This window comes from Barbus barbus, assembly GCF_936440315.1.
Source record: "Barbus barbus genome assembly, chromosome: 37".
NCBI lineage: Eukaryota > Metazoa > Chordata > Actinopteri > Cypriniformes > Cyprinidae > Barbus > Barbus barbus.
In genome coordinates, this window is record NC_136715.1 from 3,262,870 (window position 1) to 3,285,577 (window position 22,708).

The 22,708-nt window shown below is 39.3% G+C and overlaps 1 protein-coding gene across 2 annotated transcripts in view; it reads left to right on the forward strand.

Annotated features, from left to right (window-relative positions):
* LOC306857254 (receptor-type tyrosine-protein phosphatase gamma-like) overlaps positions 1-22,708 on the forward strand; it is a 232,741-nt gene that overhangs the window by 39,094 nt on the left and 170,939 nt on the right. The gene's annotated exons all lie outside the window — the stretch shown is intronic.

Here is a 22,708-nt window from a genome sequence, read left to right on the forward strand (position 1 = left end):
GTGCTTTCTGAACGCCGCTCGCCATGTGTGTCTTCAGCGCTGCGCTCAGGTGGGCCGGGAGCCCTGGGCTTCTCTGGAGATCAGGCAGGGTAGGAGGCTTGTGGATACAGGGAATGGAGAACACAGATTGGAAGAGATCAAGAAAGAGACACAAGAGGGTGCCTTGAGGATTGTGGGATGACAATGGATGGGTGGTGGAAATTGTCAGGTTGGTGGTCCAGATGAACACAAGGTTAATAGATAGAGAACTGAATGCCAAGAAAAGAAGGTAGGAAAGGTAAAGTAAGATATTGTGTTAGTTGGAAACAGCAGTCCAGTAGAAATGCAACCGTTTCTACTATAATTACAATTCACCACTTTATGTTGCTTGCAAACTCTGGTTAATTTTGTTGGCATATTTTATCATTTCAATATCCACATATATCCTTTCAAATCAGAAGACTCTGGGTGACTCAAAAGTGCTCTAGGCACTTTTTTAAAATGTAATGCAATGTTAATGATTGTATTAAAATGAGGAATCACGGTTTTGAAAAAAAATATTAGCAAATAGAAATGTTGAATATACATGATTAACTGCTCACGTGTGAACACTATGAAGGGCCGTAATGTAAAACAGATTCACACAGAGTTTGTTCTTGCATTGAAAAATGAAACTCGTACAGTGACATGAGAAAAAAAAACCGTAAGGCTTCATGCATGAGATGCTGCAAAAGACGTGAGATGTGAGTGCAACAGTCAAACACATCTGTCAAATGCAGGTTTACATAGAAAAAAACAATAGAAAACAATAGTGCAGTGCATTGCAAAATCCTGTAAAGGAACTACTATTATATGTTTCATATTTCATGTTGGCATGTTGGTGAAAGGTGCTATTATTTTCTTTTTGCAAAATATTTACTGTTGATAATAGTCTACTACTACTTCTACGGTGTTCAATTTTTTGTCATTTTGAATTTGAATTGTCTTGACTTTTTGGGTTGAGCTTTTTTTCCAGTTTTATATTATTTCTGAACCTGTAGGATATTTTAAAGGCATAATTATGCAGTATTTGCCTTCATGTTTCATGCTTCTTTTTTGCAAATATATTCAACAAGCTTCAACATTTACACCATATTGACGACTTCATTTGTGCCGTGTGGAATAGAACTAACTTTAAGCAGATGGTTAAAGTTCTATCATGACAACTCTCTGAGAATTTAACGTGGTAGTATACATAGTATTGTTGATGTGTTTGGTCTTGCTGGAACGCTCTGTATCTGCTACGCCTGCTGCTGAGACTTGCTACTACCAATACATCCAAAGACTGCTGCTGCACATGTAGCATATGCAAAATAACTCCCATATAAAACATTGATGAAATTAACCCATAGCAAATCTATACAGGTGAAGATGGGGAAGGTGGAGGGTTTCTGAAGCGCTTTGCAACTGCTACAGCGAACACTAGCCATGTGTTTGAATGTTAATCAGCATGCTCACTGGCTGCTGATTTGAAAAGAAACCAATCAGCTGCGTCATGCAAATAATTATGTGATTACTTAAAATAGAGGTAGAACCTTTCTAGAGTTTCATGACAGAACTTTGTATTTCTTTAACCACTTGAATGTTACTTGAATCCTGTTGTAGTTACGTTTTTAAGTCGACTAGTTGAACATTAAAAAATCGAAATGGGAATCTTGAGTTGGACAAAGGCTCTGAAAAAAACAAGATTTTGTTTTGCTCAAGCAGGTGATGCAAGTTTGCGTCCTTTATCTGATAATTGTTAGAGATTTGAAATATTTTGTATTACTTCGCTTTCAGAAAAATATCTTGACTCTAGAATGTCCTTGAACTGGAGTTTCCTTGAACCCAGTGATGGAGTTTTCAGCCATGTTTTGTTTACCTTTGCAGTATTTATCTAACAAACGCTCATTATTACTGATCTAATGCTCAATAAGCACCGCAGGGGTTCACTTCATTAGAGCAATATGCCGCTCATCTGTTTTCCCCTCCCCTCTTTATCCTCCCTTGACTTTACTACTTTTTTCTTTCCCCTTCCTTCTTCCTCTTCCTTCATTCTCCCCCACCTCTCTATTTTCCATTCCTATCTATTCATCTCGCCTCTTTTGCTTTGTTGTTATTTCTGGTAAAGGCTTCATGGTTGTTCAGCACGCCTACGGCACTTCTTCACCTCCGTCTCTCGTTCCTTCCCTTCCACATCTTTCCCTTCACATCTAATCCTGGTCTCTCAGCTAATTGACATGGTGAGGGTTCGGGGGACTCCGAGGCCAACGCCATGCTGTTTGTGAGCCGTTTTGTACCAGAGGCAGGCAGAACGCGGTGATGTGCGTACATCGTGTGCTGCCATAAATTGGGTGTCCCGTGTGACTTGGTAGGTGCAGTTAGCGAGCGCCCTGAAAGCGATGCTTGGAGCGGGAAATACTTCAAATGACCTTAGAGCTACTCTGAGCCCAGATAACAAGACTGGAGGTGCATTGGGGGCAAGATAAGCACTCCAAATCATAGCAAATGACTGTTACTGCACATGCTCAACACATCGAGTCATGGTGCTCAAATGGGTGATGGAGGTTCGAGTGTGGCCTGCAACATGTGCCAATGCAAATCCCCTGGTGCTTATTAAGCTCTTTGTTTGTTTGTTTGTTTATTTATTTATTTTTTGTATTATAATTTGAGATACGATTATAGAGAGAGAAATAAATGTTTCTTATTACTTTCCATTTTATTGAATTACAAATGCAAAATCCCCAAAATATAGTAAAACAACCACCACAGAAAAGACTTTAAGATGCCAGGAAAATAAATAAATAAATACATTTGAAACACAAATAAATAACAAACAGAAAACAGAAAGGAAAAAACAATCTACAGTACTTTCAGTGAAATTAAATTAAAAGGTTTTCCCTACAGATGGTTCTTCTTATTAATTTGAATGGAAAAACAATTCACCCAATATGACTATAATGAACCACATCGTCTTGTTTTCTGTAAAGATTAGTGCTCCTCTCAACCTGGTGTTTTCTTTCTAATAAATATTTATTGGTTTATATTAGACCACAGCTGTGGATTTCAATCCATATTTTGTTCATGAGCTTGAGCCTTGGTCACTGGAACATGTAAGCTGCCTTTTCTTGTTCCACAGGGAGAAATTAAACTATGCTGAGCTTAATCTGTGATGACTAGCCTTTTATTGATTTCTCTGAAATGTTTTTGCTGCTCTGATGCCGTTGAATGAAAGCACCAAGGTAAAGTATATCATTTACACAATGCCAATTCAACTTCTCACAATCGATTCTAGCTTGAATTTAACTTTCAGATTGCACCAAGCCCATTATAAAGTAATAACTCGGCCCTCCATAAATAGAGTCAGTGCACATTGGGTATCTGAATGCTGGTTTATTGGAAAGGTCCATTAGGCCTCTTTACATGAGGGAGGGTTTACTGTAATATTTCTGTTTGGTCGTCGGTGATGGAAAGAGAATCCAGGGCACACACTGCCCTCCATCAGGGCAGTAAATTCATCATTCTCTTCTTTTTGCCATTGTCTAATAGCTTTCTCAAGGATGTGTGTACAGCTTGAATGAAATATGGTTGTGCGTCAGTCTATTTGAATTGAAATGAGATGTCTCTACTTCTCCCTGTCATTTAGTGGAGCTAAAATGGAGGACCGACATAAATCAAATGATTTTTAGGGCGTTGCTGGGCCACTTCAAATGAAGGAATGAATATAAATGAATAGACTCAGAAATGTAGGCTTGAAAAGCTGAACCAACATAATAAATTGATAAGTTTATGTATCTTAGTGGTAAGCAAAATAAGCGAATTTGCAAGTGCCAGTAAAGCATCTCTTACACCAACAAAAATGTACAGTTATTGGACACTTTTGAACACACAGGTCACAATTAATAATGTCAAAAATGTATTAGATAATCAAATATATATAATATTATTATATTATTCTATATGATATTATATATGTATATATATATGGTATTATTAATATACAATGTTATTTACATGTAGCGCAGTAATACTACGCTATTTGTTACCCTAGTATCACCATGCTACATGGAAATATCATTGTATATATTAATATGGAAATCAGTACTATGGTATATGTATCAGAGAAAAATGGTATTAGCATCTAAAATCTCTGTATCACAGTATACTTTTTTGCAATTCAGTCGTGCACACATAGCAGTTCCATCCTGTCACCCATCCGCCCAGCTCCCCTTGTGTCTCTTTAATACATCACTTCCTGTCTTTGATGTCTCTGGGAAGCACAGTTTTTTCATGTTGCCATGAGCTCTGCTGTTGTCTCAGGATTTCAAATTGAATTTTACGGAGCAGCGCATGAAGAGGAAAAAAGCAGTCCCTCTCCCTCCCTCTCTCTGAACATGAACTGACACACACACACACACACTCAAATGCATTCAAACACACACCACCTTCTTTACACCTCTGAATTGTTGATGCATTGTTTATGCTCTTTTAATCAGTTCAAATTTGTCACTCCAAATGCCACCGTTATTTCATATGCACAGAAGAATATGAAGTGCCACATAAGAAAACATACTCATTAGCCGAGAGCGAGCGAGCTAAGAACAGGGATTGCTTTCACCTCCTCTTTCTCCTTCCTTCCAAAGTGGTTTAAGTGTATTTTTAATGGGATGCTGAATTGAGAGCTTTACCACTGATGCTTTCCGAGCTTTACCGCCTCCACCCCCATTTCACAGGTGTATAATTAGATTTGTTAGTCCAATGAGAAATACATTTCATAGGTATGTTTTATCAGCTAAAAATACGTTTCACCAGTTCTCCTCATTTATTAGTTGGATTCACTTCAGCACACCGACGTCTTATCGGAAATTGCTTTGAGTCGCTAACACCAGGCATTTTACTTACAAATGTCTAATTGAGGGAATGTATTTTTATTTTTGCCTTTGCAGAGCTGTTTTTGCGGCCAGGTCGTTATGTTTAGCGTTATGCTAAGCTACGCTATGAGCGAGGCACGTATTTACACATCCCTGTGATATTTACGCAAATTGCGATTTTAATATCTGCCCCATGCACATTTGCTTCATCTGAAATGTATCGAATTTTGGTATCTGGATGTTGTTCTGCTTTTCTGATCAGTTATCTTTGAATAAATGGGGGGATTTTATAGCGTGTCCTCTTTTAGCGTTACTCCTTAAAGCCAGGATGAATTTCACTTGCAGATTGAGAAACTGCAGGTACCGCTGAAGACCATTTTAATGAAAACCAGAAAATCTGACTCACTAATTGGCCTCATTTTCTTCGCAATCATAATCCACAGGGTGGCTGATAGTGTAAAGCTTGAACTTTGTGAAACAGATGTGGTTGGTTAAGAGCTTTTTTTTCTCTCTCTCTCTCTTTAGGGGAACCAAGTGTGTTTTTTTAATGCTCTTTAAATGGAAAGTCAACATGAAATCTTAATATACATCCCACGTCTTTTGTGTAAAAAACAACTTTACATTTGCACAGATATCACCTAGGCCACACCATGGAAGCCTGTTTCCGCCGCTGTATAATTTAAAAAAAAAAAGGTAATTGCGACTTTTTATCTCACTATTCTGACTTTTTTCTCACAATTGCATGTTTACATCTTGCAATTTAGATTTTTTTTTAGCACAATTGTGAGATATAAACTCGCAATTCTAAGAAATAAAGTCGGAATTCTGAGGTATAAACTCAAGTTAAACATGAGTTTATATGGCAATTCTGACTTTACAACTCACATTGTGTACTCACAACTCAGTAATTCTGAGACAAAAAGTCAGAATTGTGAGATGAAAATTCACAATTGCGCCAAAAAATTTTTTAAAAAAATTATGAGATTTAAAAACTTTTAATAAGCTTTTTTTTTTATTATTCAATAGAGAAAACAGGCTTCCATGCCAATTAAATAGTTTATATCGCAATTCTGACTTTATAACTCACAATTGTGAGTTTACATCATGTACTTCTGAGAGAAAAAGTCAGAATTGTGAGATGAAAATTCACAATTGCGCCAAAAAAGTCAGAACTGTGAGATAAAAACTCACAATTACCTTTTTTTTTTTTTTTTTTTTTTTTTTTTTTTTTTTTTTTTTTTTTTTTTTTTTTTCCTCCATTGGCAAAAACAGGCTTCTATGCCACACAGCCTATTGGTTATGTTAGCTAAGTAACTATTTATTTAATATCTGCTAACACATTATTTTGATGGGTCCACAGCATACAACATACTGACTATGTTGTATGCTGTGGGGAAGTCGTGGCCTAATGGTTAGAGAGTCGGACTTGTAATCCGAAGGTTGCGGGTTCGAGTCTCCGGCCGGCAGGAATTGTAGGTGGGGGGAGTGAATGTCCAGCGCTCTCTCCACCCTCAATACCACGACTGAGGTGCCCTTGAGCAAGGCACCGAACCCCCAACTGCTCCCCGGGCGCTGCAGCATAAATGGCTGCCCACTGCTCCGGGTGTGTGTTCACGGTGTGTGTGTGTGTTCACTGCTGTGTGTGTGCACGTTGGATGGGTTAAATGCAGAGCACGAATTCCGAGTATGGGTCACCATACTTGGCTGAATGTCACTTCACTTCACTTCACTTCACTATGAGAAATTTGCAAATTAATGAGAATTAGTTGACATCTAGTTACAAAATTACTTATAGTTAGTAGAATGTCTAAAGTGGACGAATAAAGGACGAAAATCTAAATAAAGTGTTACCAAATGGTTAGTGCAATAATAAGAACAATGTTTTTAAAATAAATGTTAACATTGGGATGCATCAAGTAAGTTACACAAGACAAATGTGCAATTTCTTTTTTTTGCTTGTTGACTTTAATTTTTTCAAGATTAATTACACGTTTAAAAGTTTGAAGCCATTATGATTAAAACTTAATTAATTAAATATGATAATTAAAACTTCTAAATTGATCAAAAGTGGCAGTAATCACATTTATATTATTACATTTTTATTTAAATTATTTACAATTTATTTAAAATTATGTGACACTGAAGACTGATCCAAGATGGCGGCACAGTCAGACACAGCGGCTACGCCGGGTCCCAAAGACGGTGCTTTTATGTCTTTTAATGTCGTCTGTTCGTCTCGAAATAGTGTCAGTTTACCGCTAATTCGTAAGGAAATCACTCCAAAACACATCCATGATCGCCAAAGTCTTTTAGATATCGGCAACGCATACAAACACCAACTCTCGCCGCGGCTACTGAGAAGCTACGAGGCCTTTGTTTACTGCTGAAGCCGGACCTCGAGACCGCGGCCTCGCCTGCTGACGCTACCCACACAAAGCAGCGTCGCAAGCAGTGTGAGAGAGGACGGAAGCGCGGTAAATGCGGAGGTATACGAGCTAGGCTAAGAGCTAACCCCACAAGACCGGCTCTTTCAACACTCATGCTCTCAAAAGTTCGCTCTCTGGAAAACAAACTGGACCTTTTCACTGTATTTGTTTTCACTGAAACATGGCTAAACGACAACATCCCGGACTCCGCCATTCAGCTGCATGGGCTAAACTGCTACCGACCGGACAGAGATTCATCACTGTCTGGTAAGACTCGGGGGGGTGGCTTGTGTGTGTATATCAACAAAGAATGGTGTAACAATGCTGCGGTAATATCAAAACACTGTTTTGAACATTGCTGGTGGAGTTTATGGTTGTGAAGTGTCGACCGTTCTACCTGCCGCGGGAGTTCACGGCCATTGTTATTGTCACGGGTTGCCCCGTGTGCAAATGCTAAGGACGCGCTTCGTGAACTGTACAGCGCCATCAGCGAACAACAAACAAATAACCCTGATGGCTTTTTCATCATAGCCAGTGACTTCAACCATGCAAACCTAAAGACAGTTTTACCAAAGTACTACCTACATGTGAACTTTGCAACAAGGGGAAACAACACACTGGAATTTGTTTATACAACAGAGAAAAACACATACAAAGCTGAACCCCACCCCCACCTCGGGTACTCGGACCACATCTCTGTTATGCTAATACCAACATACAGACCACTTCTCAAACTCGCCAAACCGGTTCAAAAGTAAATCACAGTATGGCCGGACAATGCCACCTCAGCACTGCAGGACTGCTTCCAGGACACAGACTGGAACATGTTTAAAGAGGCAGCAATAAAATAATTATCATCACAGCAATAAATTATATTTTAAAATATATTAACAGTTATTTTAAAATTGTAATAATATATCAGAATTGCACTGCTTCTGCTGTATTTTAAGTCAAATAAATGGAGCCTTGGTGAACAAAAGCGATTAAAAGCTTTTTTTGTCCTCCTATGTATTTATCTTTATCGTAACGGGACACACAGGAAGATGTCTCTGCCCCTTTCACATTTCAGCCCATTTCCTGTCTCCATAATTTCAGCACAAAGTAAAAGTGTAGTGAATGTTATATTTGGAAGTGCCACACCGAGTGATTATGAAGCATTTCCACACAGCTAAATAAGCATGATTCAGAAAGTGCATGTGATGAATGTAGGTGTGTAATCTACTGAGGCTGCAATCTGCAGGCCCTCGGTGCCACATGCCGCATTCGCTGCATTTATCATATCGAATATGTGTCCACATACACACCCGTGCACAAAAAAAAATATGAAAACAAATTACAAGTTCCCAAAGCAGGCTAAAGCAAAGTTGTATTAACACACACCATGTCCATGACAACCTGATGACATGAATGATGCCTGATATTGTGTATGTGTGTGTAGTCATGGTCGATCACACAGTTTGTTCTGGTTGGCAGTGTTTTGTTTGGTTTAAAAGCTTTGCAGCCACCAGATGGTTTTCCTGCCATGAAGCAGTGGGTCTGTCATTAGGCACTGGCAGGGGGGAAGAGCTTGTTGTTTGCATTGGGCCAGCACTGAGCTGTGTGTGGCTCTCTGTCTCTGTGTGTGTGTGTGTGTGTTTATAGAAAAGGGGTCTCATCACCTCATGTGGGTGTTAATCGAATTTCCACATTCACGAATTTCATGTCCAACACTTTGCCGCATCCAGCCATGGTGAGATTACACTGTGGAAATCTTGAAGTTGACTAGCCTCCCCATTCACAGCCTTTGCTCTTGTTTTCCACACTACAAACAATAATTTCATACACGTGGCTCGTCAATTGAGTTTCCAGGTGTGTTTGCCAAACCCAAATTCTAGAAAGCTGGGGTCAGTATGTTAGCTATATTAGCTAATAAACAACGACATAAGAACAGAGGTGAGAAATTGTCATTTTGATAGCTTAGTCCACACACTATTTGCTCTACAATCTTGAAAGGAGTCAGTAACCGTCTGCCAAACCAACATGCAGAAAGAAAACCATTAAACAGGAAATTATATCCATTATGTCATAGAGAGGAACCGTTTAGACAAGACTGCATGTCAAGGTCAATAATTCTCTTGTTAAATATAAAATAAGTTAATGCACCATAAATGTAATGATACAGTATGTAGGAATTTATAGTTCATTATTTATACATTGAAGTACCTTTTGATGTATTCAAGGTGTTGGATATGTTATTACTTTTTGCATGCTTACACCATTTTTGCTTGCTTATATGACATTTTTAGATTTGAACGTTAGTTGAAAATGGTGTAAAATATTTTCAAATCTAAATGAAAGACTTAATTTCCAAGTACATGTATTTTAAAGTAGATTTTTACTTTGTCTTCACTGTAAAAAATAAATCTGTACAATAACAGAAAAAGTGCTGGCAGCTCGTTACACACAACATTACCCATTAATTTTACGGACATTTCAGTTAACTCTAAAACACAATGCAATGATGTGTAAAATTCTAAATACTGGGAAACACCTGTAAAGAATAAATACGGAAAAATTCCTTCAAATTATACAGTATATTGTGCCCTATTTTTACAGATTTTTTTAGAGCGTTGGTCAAGAAACAACAAGAACCAGTAACACAGATGCTAGTATATTAGTGTTTATATCACATGTGTGAAAATATTTTTCATGGTGAGAGATCTCTTTAGAGCAGTTGTATTTAGTTTAGTTGTATACTTCACCTTTTGAAATGTGTGCACATTTACTCCCTGTATTGCTTATGCATTTTTACATTCTACTCTCCGTTTACTTTTGTGCTGACACTTTCTGTGTCCAAGGCCGTATTGGTGTTTGAGCAGTAATAGATTAGCCGTGACCTGCGAGGTGACCCCTTTTGCATGAAGGAGCACCACGGGTCTTCGTATCGATTCAAAATCATTAGCCGGATGGCGGCGGCGTGTGTGGTGTCATCGCAACCAGTTGAGGCTAAACACATTGCCTTTTCTCTTTCCAGATGAGGTTATGAAACACATGCAGTCACCTACGCACAAAGCGAGAGCTGTAAAATGCATGTTTGTCAATGTTTCTTGACATTAGCACAATGATTTCTACTTAAAACTCCAATATGAAACATTCACACATTTAAAAACACTAGAACATCGCAGCTCTGTCAACAAAGACATGTCTGTGGCAAAATTAAACTCTGTCAAACCAAACAGGTTGGTGATGACTAATTGTTTAAAAAATGTAAATGAGGCATAGAGAAAGATCCCAAGTGATTTGTCTCACTTGGGATCTTTCTCTATGCCTCATTTACATTTGTTGACATGAATGAGAATTTGACGCAGGATATGCGGTATCTACCATCGTGATTTATTCATACGGAAGATCTGTGAAGCATATTGCAGAGGGCAAAGAACATTCTCAGTTTCACAGAACACATGGCGGCCTGGTTGGGATCCAGCCCTTCTGTGAAAGCGTGTTCGCATTATGCGTTTTGTTTCAAACGACAACGCAGTTCTCATTGGGTGTGGATCTATTCCATTTTTTTTTTTCACACCAATTCTTATATTCACAAACGCTATCTTTCTCACTCTCTCTGGGTAATCAGATCACAAAGGAAACTCGTGTAGCCCAGAGACTGTTGTATTTTAGTGAACTTTGGCTGCGTGTGTATGTAATGAAATTCTCCGGTGCAGCATACAGGACTAATGAAGCCAGGAGAAAGCATAATGCAGTGCCTGATAGACTCCAATGAGTTCTGGGCAAACTACGAGAGAAAGCTAGAGAGAGAGAGAGCGAGAGAGTAAGAGGTACCGAGAGCGTTCCTGGCATTCGGTAGGATCCTCGAGGGACTGAACTCCATGGCCAGTTCTAGCTTTTGTATGCAAATAGAAGTGAGGGGAAGTAGAGTGCTATTTCGAGGTCTCATCTTTTTCTTTCTCGTTTCCTGTGGGCCCGAGTTCCATGCCCGAACGTCCTGCCCCGAGGCGCCCCCTTTTCCACACACTTCGAACACAAACACACGTCCACTGGAGCGGCGCCAGCGTCTCCTCCCAGTCACAGTCACAGCCACGGGAAGCAGTTTTCTCATTCTCTTTCCTCATGGTGACTGACTGCTGTCTAATTGAGGCTCTTGCAGTTCACTCCGCCGGCGTCTTTAGCATTCTTAACACCCTGCTATGAGTGTGAGGGTTTGCTAATCACAAACAGGTGCAAAAATGATTAAGCACCTCCTTTCCTGCTTGTATACAGTGTGTGAATCGCACACACATGCTTATGACCCCCATGTATCAATTAAATCGATTTTGGATGTGTATTTTGCATATGTTCTTCTATTTATAGAGAGCCATAGGATGTACAGTATGTGTGTTTGAACTGTGTTTAAAAATTGATGCATCTGTGAGGATTCGCTATGACAACTAAAGGAATATGACACGGAATTACCATAAAAATACAAAATATATATCATACATATGGAGCTGGTTATGTAATACAAATGTCAAAATATGTGTGCACATCCAAAACCTAAATTGGGCTCAGGTGCAGGATAACAAAACAAGAATAACGAGAAAAGATAGATGGTATTGTGCCTGATGAAGACTTGACTTGTCAAAACATTGCACTGTTTTTGTAAATAACTTTCTGGTGCTATAATTTCAGTCTACAGACATGAAAAGCAATGCAAGCTTGTCATTACTTGTCATTACATTAAATAATGTGTTAGTGTTAGAACACAATTCATAATACTGCAGACGTGCATTCTAAGCATTGTAATAGCTAGCATTAGCATAAACTGGTCAGTACATTTAAAGTTAGTTGTGTGTTCTGACAGAATAAAATATGCAATACATGAATCACACACATTCCATTATAGTAGTTTTGCCAGAAACAATTATTTTTGGGAGAACTCAGAAAACATAAACTGGATTAATAACCAGTTAATCACCCAATTCACCCAAATCACCCGTATCACCCAAACTAAACCTAACCATCAGTGTTAGAAAAGCAAACTTGAGATAAAAATGCATTTGATGAACCAACCATGACATTAGCTTGCATCTACAAGTATTTGAACTCTTTGATTGTGACTTGTGTTTCACAGGTATAGCAACCCTGTTGAAAAAAACAGCATATGCTGGTTAGGTAGTTTTTGAAGCTTGGATGCTGGTTTAAGCTGGTCCTTAGCTGGTCGTGTGCTGGTCCTAAGATGGTCAAACCAGCATCCATGCTTCAAAACCTACTTATCCAGCATATATGCTGTTTTTTGTTGTTTTTTTCAACAGGGAACAGAGTACTCCACATTGCAAGTGCAGTGCTGTAACAGGTGCACTATCGAGCAAGTTTACTACATTAGAAAAACCATACATATGGAGCTGGTTATGTGATACAAACATCAAAATGTATTTGTGTTCAAATGTAAACGTAAATCATGTAATATGGTAACTGTTTGTAAATTTACACATTACGGTATAAACATAATATTGTAAATAGAAATTGATTCTACAAAGCTAAGCGATAATTTGCCATTGTAATCATAATTTGTGTGGAAAGGTGATACAAGTTGTTGGTATTTATTGCCACTAGTGTTCATTTCAACTGGAAGCTACAATGAATTTTATGTAGGCCTATATACATAGGCACAGGCAAGTTGTTCCAATGGACTCTCGTTGTTACTTATTGTGTCAGATAGACCCTGAGCAAATTTGTTAGATCTTGTCAGCAATGACAGAAATGTTGTATCCTTCTTGAGGGGGTCAACCGCCATTTGTGATGTATGGGAATGCTAACAGCTGGCTTTCTCCAGGTATTATTGGCTTAATTTTTTACTGCCCCAATAACTGTGTGCTTCTAATGCGTTGGCCAATCCTTCATGTCGTGTTCTTAACCTAATTGGTCAAGGAGCGACAGTACACTGTTCTCTTTGTTATAAATGGCTTTTGCCATCAGTATGGCTGGATGCTGCTTATGGAGACCAAAGACAGTCTAGTTCATCTCTCTTTCTCTCCCCATGGATTATTTTAAAGGGCAACCATCATTACTTCAAATTATGTTATTATGTCTAACAGTGTCGCCTGGCACTGCCAGCACCATTTTTCTTTCTCCATCTCACTGTCTCTCCCCCTTTCTCATTCTCTCATTCCCCATTTGACACACACACACAGTCACACACTGCTTGTCAGCTGCTTAGGCGCCTTCCGATTTAATAACAGTCTGTTTCTCTTAGTCTCCTTCTTTCTCGCTCTTTTGGACTCAGTGCTCCATAAACAATAGACCTCCTGTCTTGTCCTTGAAGTCATTAAGATAGCTGCTTAGCCATAGGACTCTGATGTAGACATAACAAACGCTACAAAGGCTGATGTCTCGAGACCTCAAAGCCTTTGTCCTGTTAGATTCACAGTGTGGCATGTTTTTAATCACAGCATGGATGGGACGCAAATTCCCTTACCAGCGCTTGACGAGTCTACAGGCATTGATATTGAAATGCGTACAAGACACAGGAGAGTTTCGCACACTCGATGCAATCGCGTCACCTCTCTTCACAGCTGTGGGAGTTGAACCACGGCAGGCTGAAGCAGCTGTCCGCTGTCGGCTGTTGGCCTAGCTATGTGGTATCTGTTACGGATATTTCTTCTCATGTGCCTTGACCTTCAAGCCTGTCTTGAAGAGAAATAAAAGGACCTGTTCTTCATTTCACTTCCTTGCCTTCCTTTCTTTTCTCCGTCTGTCTCAACAGAGATAAAAGTACACCAACCTGTCTTCCAACCTACACTGTAATGGTGCTGGAGCCCTATCTGCCCAAGAAAAAAGTGTTTCTTAACTGAAAAGGGGGCGCTGCTATTAAATATGTTGTTTTTGAGTCAGGAACCACCAACATCATGCCAGTTGTCCCAACCCGTGTAATGAAGGTCTCTGGTTAGGTCCTTACTAGAGATCTAGTAATGTAAACATATATGTCTCCTTCCTTTTTTAATGACACACAGTCAGTTACTTCATTGTTTGGCTCTCAAACCGGTGAAAACGTGAGGTTCTTTGAGAGTGGTACCATTTTGGTTAAAAGGCGTAATAGAGACCCCAGCACTCAGCTGATACTATACTCAAAGTGAAGGCAATTACATTAAAGAAAGCTGATCCCGTCTCAAATATTGCACTAATTCCACACAAAATGTACATTGTGTGCTTTTAAATTAATTTTGCTAAAATGAGTTTTACTTCTCAGTGCCAGAGGTTGTACATTATACATTTTTCATAGTTGTAATTTGCATCCAAATGAAGCCAAATATTTGGATTAAGTCACGAGGATTAATGTTGACTGAGATTTTAAATCTATACTGTACATCAGTGTTATACTAGTTGTCGCAGATTAATCTCGCAACTATAAAATGTTGAGTCAGTTCTTCTAACTGGTTTTTGAACATCAAACCATGTACTTTATGTTCAAGCTTTGTCTGGGTGGCATTAGAAGTGGAGCATGAGTAATGGGGTTGAAGCCATTATGTTTTTTTCTGATGCTCACAACTTGCCCTAATCTATGTTTCTTCCATATTCCCTAGCATGTTCTCACTGTATTTGCTGCTCTCTGAGATTTCTGGACAGATTTAGGCGACAGATGTTGCTCCATGTGTGTAAAAGCATGTGCATCTTCACGTGGGACGGTGGGGTATATATGTGTCCTGGATATGCCCACAGGGTGAATGCCCTTCAGGAGCGACCGGAGGAGAATATTAATGAGTCCATTAGGACACACATTCACATGCTGACCCCTCCTGTCCAAAAAGACAAAAGCAAAATCAAGGTTAAGTGCATGAATGTGAATGCCTGATGTGCATTTCAATGAAGTTGGAACAAATTTGAAATTCAAAACTATCTAACTGAAACAATTAAGCATGAGAACAGCTTTTCCCCTTAGGCTGAAGTCACCATTAATAACTGAACATTAATAACTGAATGACAGTCAGCATTGAATAGTGGACACTTACAGCACTTCTTTTTTTTCTAGAACCTTGCACACTAAATGCCTACATACTAGCGATACAGTTTTATATTTTGCCTAATTATATTGTATTTATACTGTTTAATTTTACACACAGTGGCACCAAAAATTATTTGGCCATTTAATCAATATTCCAAAATATCAATAAAATAACCCAAAAAGCATCACAATCGTAATTATATTATATGCGGTTATATATCAAAGTTACAATTATTACCTGATGCAATCTTTGTACCATGAAACCACTACAGTACATTTTGTGTTGTACATCTAGTATTGTATGTCAATCTATAGAGTAAGTCAGACTCCTTGTAAGTGCAAACTAACCTGTCCAATACATTACTGATTATTTCCTCGTATATACTTAGCAGTCAGGCAGAGTACGGCTGTAGGATTTTGAGCACCTCCGAGAATATTGATAGTATTTCAGGGTCAGCATGAGTTTTTTGCATTTGTTTCTGATTTAGAAGCCTACAGGTGTTCTACAAGTGATGACATTTTTAGCTTAAAGGCTAGCATTTTTTCATCAAAAAAACCCAACAACTATGTTATAACTATTAAATGTGGTTCAGTGGCTGGGACTTAATTAATATTTTCATTATCTAGTCAGTTTTCCACGGATTTATACTGCTATCGCCAGTGTGATTATTCAGTTTTCTAACATACTAGGCTCTGCGTAGCCTAAATTAATTAACAAATAACGTGCCTATGGTAGCCATTTCTTTCTACACTATGTGATTAATACATATTTTAAACTATGACCCACAACATGTGCATCTTACTTTCCTTTAAGGTCTCAAGTTTAAATATGTATGAATAATCTGCACAAATTTTATTGATCACCAATGGTAGTTAGCGTAGAGAGCTCCTTAGGTTTCATTCAAAATCAACTTTTTTGACACACACTTTCATTAAGTGATGATTGGCCCATCCTCGGCAAAAGCAATCTCAGAGTGGCAGTTAGACGACATCGCATGGCTCCTCCGAGACTTGTCTCATTGAGAGTTCCGGAATCGCATCTGAAAACGAAGCCCTCATAACTCTCCTCGTTCTGTCGCTGTTTCTGTGGAGACAGCCTGACAAAAATGTCAACTCCCAATATCTTCCTCATAAAACTCTGCAGCTGTAATAGAGGGATGTAAATCAATTACGTCAGAATTCATTTAGAAGAGCCGTGCTAGATGGAACCCCTGGCGCCGGAGATTTGATCACAGAAGGCAAGCGTATACTGGCTTCGACTCGCAGTTGATTCTAGATTTTGAAAGATTGTGCTTTAAGCCAATGTTGCTTGTTTTTGAACAATATGACATTCTTTTGGTGTGTGTGTGATGTTAGCTCAGCCTCATGCGTTCTCTTGATCATGTGTCTGTCTGTGTGTACAAAGGTTCTTTGTGAATATTGGGTTGAATTGATGCTGATTGATTTCGACAGGGTCTGGAGGACAGGGGATTGTGTGTGTGTGTTGACTTCTATGCTTGGTATGGTGTGTGTTTGTAATCTGGCTGTGAGTTGTTGTTTTTCTAGTGGTGGTTGGTCGTTCTTGGTATCTCTTGGTAACATACTCTCTCTCTCTTTCTCTCTCTGTTCCCCTCTAAAGCAGGGCAAGAGATGGAGTTTTCTCTGTCTCAGTGCCCAAAGCAGGGGCAGAGGGTGTCAAATTCATTTTTGTTTTTAGCTTGCCCCATATACCATAGAAATGAAGCAATCAAAATGTGTGTGTGAGACTAAGCTCTGTCATACTTGTCAGTGTGTGCACTTCACTGGACATGTTCCCTTTCTTGTAAGTGCCTTCATCTCTGAATGTGTGTGTTTCTAAACCATACTGTCAGGATGAAATTGCTGGAAAATGTCTCTTGAAGGCCTCTTTGAGCGAAATCATTTGGGATCTTCCAAAGGAAAATAATTCATAAATATAAATGTAAATAATGTTTTTAAGTCTAAAGAATAAAATCAATCAATCTTTTAGAGGTAGGGTAAAAGCATTTAACCATTGTCAGTGTTGCCTAAATGCGTTGAACTCTATGAGGCAAAGCATCAAACTATAACTTTGCATGCAAGTTAGGTTTAACAAACCCTGATTGTCATTAACTTCTCGAAACATAGAGTAGGGTAAACGTACCTATTAAGCTCACCAAAATCTACATTGAGACATTTTTAGTGCACAAGATATTGGTTTCAGTACAAAAAGTTATATTAAAATAAATTTAAATATTAATATCTCCCACAAAAATATAAAATTGTATTTTAAATGACAAAAGCATTTCAATTAAGATATACATCATTAAAATTCAAAAAGTCTGGCTGTGCTTAATGGGTACATTTTTGTACACTTTAAGAACAGCCCTTTTCCCATTAAGCTCACATCAAGTTTTATTAAAACGTCTTGTTTATTTTAAGGAACATTTTTAAAGAATAATTGTAAAAATATATATTTTTGAAGTCAATCACAAAAAAAGCAGAACACTAAAATCAAGCAAAAAGGCATTCAAGTCGATCAGTTATATTGCAGCATCTAGACTAGTCCACGTTCAGCTAAGTAACACATTCGAAAATCAAATAAAACAAACCAATGAAACATTTCATTAATGGGGATGAACACAGAAACTAGCCTCATTATGAAGCCTCTTATTACATGGATGTAAACTTATCTGTAGTCTCTTAAGACTGGAATACACTACATGATTTTTGCCCCGATTTTCCACAGATGTAGAGTCTGGAGAAGATGATGCTAGTTGCCAAAGATCAGAGCCAGTTTGCAGATTTGAGTTGACAGAATCCATAGAAAATCGATTAACTTAACTTAAAGTGACAACCATCGGTTTATATGTAAAGTCTGTTTATGAGGTATTTACATAGATGTTCAATGTTGAAGAGCTTAAAGAGAGCACACTGAGCTTAATTGGATGTAATTATTTCCTACATCCAAGTTCCAGGTTATAATATGCAAAAGTCTGATCATTAATCTCTTAATTTTACAATAAGTAGTGAAACTTACCAAAAATAAAGGCTTAAACATCTAAAAAACGCACATTTAAGGGGGTCCTCTTTTGGTGAAAGTTTTTAGACAGCTTTCAAAATGGCCGCCAGAGAGTGTGAGCACATGGACAAACATATCTCAGTGTGCAATGATCTGATTGACTTGAAATTTCAGGAGGTACAGGTGCATCTCAATAAATTAGAATGTCTCGTGTATTAAATAAATTCAGTTCACTCAGACTGAAGTAGTTTAAGTCTTTGGTTATTTTAATTGTGATGATTTAGGCTCACATTTAACAAAAACCCACCAATTCGCTATCTCAACAAATTAGAATACTTCATAAGACCAATAAAAAATTTTTAAAAAAAATTGTGAATTGTACTTTCTTCTGGGAAGTATGTTAATTTACTGTATATGTACTCAATACTTGGTAGGGGCTCCTTTTGCTTTAATTACTGCCTCAATTCAGCGTGGCATGGAGGTGATCAGTTTGTGGCACTGCTGAGGTGGTATGGAAGCTCACTGTTGATTTTATAGCGGCCTTCAGGTCATCTGCATTGTTGGGTCTGGTGTCTCTCATCTTCCTCTTGACAATACCCCATAGATTCTCTATGGGATTCAGGTCAGGCGAGTTTGCTGGCCAATCAAGCACAGTAACACCATGGTCATTGAACCAGCTTTTGGTACCTTTGGCAGTGTGGGCAGGTGCCAAGTCCTGCTGGAAAATGAAATCAGCATCTCCATAAAGCTTCTCAGCAGAAGGAAGCATGAAGTGCTCTAAAATGTCCTGGTAGATGGCTGTGTTGACTGTGGACTTCAGAAAACACAGTGGACCAACACCAGCAGATGACATGGCAGCCCAAATCATCACTGACTGTGGAAACTTCACACTGCACTTCAAGCAAAATCGATTCTGTGCCTCTCCACTCTTCCTCCAGACTCTGGGACCTTGATTTCCAAATGAAATACTAAATTTACTTTCATCTGAAAAGAGGACTTTGGACCACTGAGCAACAGTCCAGTTCTTTTTCTCGGTAGCCCAGGTAAGACGCTTCTGACGTTGTCTCTGGTTCAGAAGTGGCTTGGTAGCCCTTTTCCTGAAGATGTCTGAGCGTGGTGACTCTTGATGCACTGACTCCAGCTTCTATCCACTCCTTGTGAAGCTCTCCCAAGTGTTTGAATCAGCTTTGCTTGACAGTATTCTCAAGCTTGCGGTCATCCTTGTTGCTTGTGCACCTTTTCCTACCCAAATTCTTCCTTCCAGTCAAGTTTGCATGTAATATGCTTTGATGCAGCACTCTGTAAACAGCTACACCTTTCGGTAATGACCCTCTGTGACTTACCCTCTTTGTGGAGGGCGTCAATATTCATCTTCTGGATCATTTACAAGTCAGCAGTCTTCCCCATTATTGTGGTTCCAAAGAACAAGAGATGCCCGGAATTTATACTGTAGGGATGGTCATTAATTGAAACTCAAATGTAAATATTCTAATATTTTGAGATACTGATTTTTGACTATCATGAGCTGTAAGCTCTGATCATCAAAATTAAAACAAAAACATTTTTTTGAAATGTTTTATTTTACATGTAATGAATCTAAAATATATGAAAGTTTCACTTTTTGAAATGTTACAAGAAAAAATGACATTTTTCCACAACATTCTAATTTATTGAGATGCACCTGTATATTTAAAAACACAGTGTTGAAGGCCTGTAGTAACATTCTTAGAATTGTTACACACATTAGATATTGCATCCAAAATAAATAGATTAGTAAAATCACCCTTCACATCCTAACTTCACGGTTTGTGTTCGGCTGTATCTATGGTATGTCCCAATATAGCTTGATTTACATGTGTGCGCACTGTTCATCTGAAAACAGTCCCACACAAGAAGATAAGTCATCTGTGAAGTGTCACTTAAAGCATTTTTCAACCATCTGGCCAAATGTGCCTTAGCACAGTAGCATTTCCAGTGTTTTCAGTATGGTTCGATTACAAACCACTCTATGGATGTATGTCTCAGCACACTTAGCTAACCACACTCAGGACAGCAAAACCATGCTGATGGAACTGCTAGCAACTCATGACTGGTCATGTACATTCCAGTTCTGTTTTATCAGCACCACAACAGAAAAAAGAAAGCACAACCATGTCATTAAACCCTAGATCAGTAAAGAACAGTGAAAAGAGCAGTAACCAGTCAGCCGGTTTGTGAGTCAGGCCTGTCCTAAGGTAAAAGCTTTTAAAACTCATTACAGGCTTGATTAGCCATACCAAGAATTTTGGGTTAGGTTATGTTTGTCCAAATTGTGCATATGACCTTTTCCCATCCATTCTCTAATCTCTCCATTTCTCTTGCTAGAAAGTATCTACACACTGTTGGGTTGGAACACGGTGCTTCTCTTTTTTTTAATCTTGAGTCACATTCAGACAAGGTGCTGTTGCCCAATTACTTGGCTGTTTAAAGCATTCATGCTCCATTGTTGAAGACATCTGGAGGAGAGAAAAGAAGGCCCGGGATACAGTGATGTGTAGGTGCAGGTGTTTGTGGAGTGACGTAGGAGCTGGTATTGGCCAGAACTCTGTATGGGAAGGTAGACAGGTTTGGAAGAGATCCGTGAAAGACAGAAACGAAGAAAGCAAGGCTCTAGAAGAGGTCGACTCAGCTGCTGATGTATTGACTCCTCAGAGCAGCCAAAGGAGCATCCCAGGTCTCTCCGAGTTACTCCCAGGAAGTAAGTTTTGGAGTGTTGGAGAGAGGGAGACAGCTTCACTGATGGATGGACAGGGACAAAGGGAGGGAGGCAGTGATTGAGGGAAAGAGAAAGAGCATGAGTGACATATCGGGAGGATAGCGACTAAGCCCGGCATGCCGCATTGCATAATTACATTTTCTGCTCAAAGTGTATCGGCAATCAATAATGTAATTCATAGAGAAGCCATAGCATACCCTCTCATTGGCATTCACCGCCATGCCTGAGCCGCGATCCTGAAGAATTAGAGCAGCAAGGAGCAGAAGGCAGTTTGTCATTGAAACAAAAAGTCACCCATTGTTCATATCAGAATATACTTACCCAGCATGCTCGGAGAGAGAGAGGGGCCTTGTAAATTGCATTATGTTTTGAGTGATGGCTTTTAGGCAGTGTGTCCTTGTTACTGTAGTGTGGTCAGCACATCGGCAGGCTTGCGGAAACAACGTGGCCCATTTCTCGTTAACATCTTGCCATGGTTTTAGTCCTCTTAGAGCTTTCTTCATCTATTCTCTTCCTTCCCTTCTAGTGACTCTTTTTTTGGGTCAGTCTAGATCTAAAATGGCAGTCACCCCCAAGTCCTGCCACAGTGCGTTTGAGAGTTTGGACTTAGACGACAGCTGTGAGGCTGATCTCATGTTGTCTCTTCACCTTCCAGTGCATCACCGACATCCCGCAGCCAGGAGCCGAGGGGTCGAGATCGCCTCTGATAAACTCACACAGAGGCCACAGGGTGCTGGGATGTGTGCCATCCTTCCTAACCCCTCCAGCCCGTGCTGCAAATCGGAACAAATTCTCATTCAACCCAGACACATCTCTGGCATCCTTGGCGACCGAGAGGTTTGGGTTTTTAAGCTAATCTAAGCACCCCAATCTTCTGGTGTTGTATTCTCACAGCTAAAATTAGCCTTAGAGCCCTGAGCAAGTAGGCAAAGGGGTCTGGAACTCCTGCTGGGTTGAGTCTAGATTAGTTCGGCCTACCTTTGGGACACAGCCGGTCATGGTGTCTCTGACGGAGCGGTGGAACAGCTCACTGTCTCCGGCTGCCAGTGCCCTGTCCGCAGCCTCTTCGACTCGGCACTTAGCGCTTTAGCCTTCCTCTCACCGGCCAATCAGGCCTTGTTTATTTATTTAGCCCCTCATACATGTTTAATGAGGGAGGGGGAAACTGATCCCAGAGCAGACAGGCTGTAAATACCGCTGTGTGGGGGGCTGTTTTTCTCTCTAATGGAGTGTTTTGTTTTGAGCCAGATTGGTTTATACAGGATTTAATGACTTGGTTCAGCCAGAGATCGCAGGCTGGTGCATTACTGTGTGAGGTTGTATCTCGTGATTTGTTTTTGTGCCTCGAGTTGTGAGCTGTAGTTTGACCCTCATGATTTGTGTATGTTTGTGTACTTGTCTGGGTCTCTATGGATTTTTCAATGGCTGATCCCAATACAAAGAACTAGAGAGCACGGTGTAGGATAATACAATTGAGTTAAAGATATACACTGAAATAAAACATTTTAGACAATAGTTACTCAATTTAGTTAAAAATGTTTAGAGATACAAGAACAGAACTTCTTTCGGCAGATTCTGGATATGTAACCAAGTGTAACAAAGACTTATATTAATCAGCCAAAGGGGGGTGGCTGTTTTGGGAAATAGGACATGAAATTATGAGCAGAAGATTTAGGAACGGGATCAGAA